The sequence below is a fragment of the Solanum tuberosum genome, unplaced genomic scaffold (assembly GCF_000226075.1).
Source record: "Solanum tuberosum cultivar DM 1-3 516 R44 unplaced genomic scaffold, SolTub_3.0 scf00609, whole genome shotgun sequence".
Classification (NCBI taxonomy): Eukaryota; Viridiplantae; Streptophyta; class Magnoliopsida; order Solanales; family Solanaceae; genus Solanum; species Solanum tuberosum.
Genome location: NW_006239522.1, coordinates 51,691 through 55,020, shown reverse-complemented (window position 1 = coordinate 55,020; position 3,330 = coordinate 51,691).

The following is a 3,330-nucleotide window of genomic DNA, read 5'->3' as shown; positions in this document are numbered from 1 at the left end:
TTTCGCCGGAGTTAGGACTATTCTTAGTTTAAGGTGAGTCATTTGCCACATGGAATATAATATCATACGTGGATTATTATTTTTGGCCAACGTGTACGTGTTTGTGCAACACGCTCCATACCACATACAAAAAAGTGTTAAATGTTGGGTTTGGATGGGTTCAGGGGTCCAGATGACAAAAGGATAAGTAGAAGGGTTCACAATACAAACAGATACAAGTACAAGGGTCCACCAGACCATTCTGCCTAAACTATATTGTATAGTAGTTTGTACTTTCTATGACTTTTGGCAAGCTATATTGTATGGTCAATGTATACTTTCTTTGATTTTTGGCTATTTTTTATGTAAATAAAATATGGTTATATTTATTGTAAACTAATTATTTTATTGCATAGAATAGAAATTAGCCCAAATCATAATTAGTCCGATCTGTTTATGTTTGAATGGTTTAATAACCCGCTTAATTGGGTTCATTTTGACCTGTTTAGTGTAGCACATTTCAAAACTAGGCCGACATGCAGTTCAAGTCCAAATTGATCCGTGAGAAATTTTATCTAAATATTTTTAATTTTCTTTTATTTGTTATGTTTTTTTATGGTCACTATACAAAGGAGAATTTTATTAGGTGCTCAAATAAATTAAAGAAAACTAACTTTGAATTTGTAACTTACTAAGAATTGAATATGGGTTGGATTATGATTTAGCTTATTTTAGCACAATCCACTTTAGCCAAAATATTTAAGTAGGCCAATAATCCGTTCATTTATTATGTCAACTCATTTTAACATTTTCAAATATAGCTCAACTCGTTCATTTGACAATCCTATCTATTTGTATGGATAGAATCAAAGTATACCTTCAAAGATTTCAAACACCAAAAGCAATAGAAAACTAATGAAAGTAGAGTTAAAGTCCACTTAATACACTTCATATATCTAATGCATACTCATTAATTGCTAAAAAGAAGTACACAAAATTATTATTTTTTAAATACTTATATAAAATAAGTCTCAAGTATTAATGTGAAGAGGTTAAGAATTCACATATATAGAGGGGACTTGAGTAGTTTGAATTATTAGAAACAAAAATATTTTTAAAGTTTGATTGCACGTTTGGGAAGGGAAGCCCAAGGTCAAAGAAGGGACAAACGAGGGGTTAGATTTCTGGATTTTCTCTAAATTTGAAGTCCCCAAAGTGTGCCATTTGACTCGCTTAAACTTCCACCTTTTAAAATTAAGTAAATACTTTGTACTATGTTGATAAAATTAATTAAGTGAATTGTTGGAATTTTTTATAATTCAAAATAAGTGAATTCGTCAAAGTTTAAGAAAATTGTTGGGACTTGTTTACATGTTTACCCTTCAAATTTATATTTTCTAAGATAAAAGTTTGAGAATAATTAAAAAGGTAATAGTAGAAAGCAGTCTTTTATTTGTCCTTAAATAGTTGTCTTAAAGGGCCATTATATTTTCAAAGTTATGGGTTCATATTTAGTATTTACTGCAATTTTTGTAAATTGTACATATAAATTTATGCTCTGCGTTGAAAGTACTGACCTCAAATGAATCTAACACAAATACATTGGATTCGCCTTTGTCTAGACATGGTTGGCAAATGAAGTAGAAGAAATTACAATAGAAACACCATACTCAGTATAATCCCTCAAGTGAAATTTAGAGAGGGTGTGGTGTGATGAGAATGACCCATATCAGATTGGGACGACATCTTAGTACTCTTTATATGACTTGGGCAATCTTTTTTTCTTTGAGTTAGCTTTTAGTGTGTGAGTTAGGTCTAAAATCCATTTGACATCATATCAGAGTCAAGACACATTGAGTTCAACATAAAGCTCTTACACCATGCATTGAGTTGTAAATATACTCTTGGCATGCTCCAATTCGATCGAACAATGTCCGGGGATGATGGGATATGAGAATGTCTCACATCGGATCAGAACGAGATTCAAAAACTCTGTATATAGCTTGGACAATAATTCTTTTTTTGAGATAGTTTTTGAGATGTGAGTTAAATTCAAAATTCATTTAACAGTTTGTACGCAAACCTTACTCCTACCATTAAAATTGAAAAAGTCTAACTAGAATGGGTTAATACTACTAATTTGGTAAGAAATTTCAAACTTTCAAATAGTCACATCATTATTATTATAGGTAGAGTTACATAATTGCTTTTCAATAAGCAAGAAAAATTGAGGAAATCCATGGCTTGGTTTTCAATAAAGTCAGAAAATCGAAGGAAATTGACCCGTGCGGTCTTAATTAAATACATTAACTTAAACTTAGGTAGTTGAATTTTTAGCTACCAAAAATCAAGGTAATAAATAATTACTGTGTGGTAAACACAAACCCTTAACATAAATGAGAGTAATTTCCCTAGATAGTCATTCATGTTTGGAAAATTACCTAGTAATATCACTTATGTTTGTTTTAGGACTACAATATCACCCAACTTTACATATTTTCCTCAAACTATACTTGACACACAAAAAACATCATCTCTCCTAATGGGATGCCATGTCACATTATTCTTTTTTTATTATTAATAATTTTATAAAATTTATTTAGACAACCCATATATGATACTCAGTAAAAAAAAAATTACATAGCGCCAAAATTTTCTACCCTAGTTCTGGGGGATTCGGAGACAAATCCAAATATGAATAATTGTCTATTAGTGTCGTGAATTAATAATTTAGAATTTATGTGGGAGTATGGACGGAGCTAAGACTTTGATTACGAATTCGATCAAACTTAATAATTTAAATTTAAATTTCAATTTTATAATTAAATTTCATTAAATATATATAGCTCTATGTGTGTCTATATGTGTTTTATGTTTTTGTGTCATAAAGTATATTTTAATTAATCTGATCTGAACGTAAACATGGATAATTGTAACAGATATTACATATAGGTGAAGACAAAAATAAAATATATATAATTTGTATTAGGAGTTTGTTTTTATACACGTAGCATTTATAGCCGGATACTTATAAAGTCTCAATTAGGTTAATACAAAAATAATTAATTATCTTAATCCAGATAATTTTAGCAATATATATTTTTTTTAAATGGATTTGCCTCTGAATCCCTCAAGAACTAGGGTACAAAATTTTGGCGCTATGTAAAATTTAAAAATTATTAATAATAAAAAGGGAATAATGTGACATGGCATCCCATTAGGAGAGAGATGATGCTTTTTTTTGTGTCAAGTATATTTTGAGGAAAATATGTAAAGTTGGGTGATATTGTAGTCCTAAAACAAACATAAGTGATATTATTAGGTAATTTCCCAAAACATGGGTGACTATCT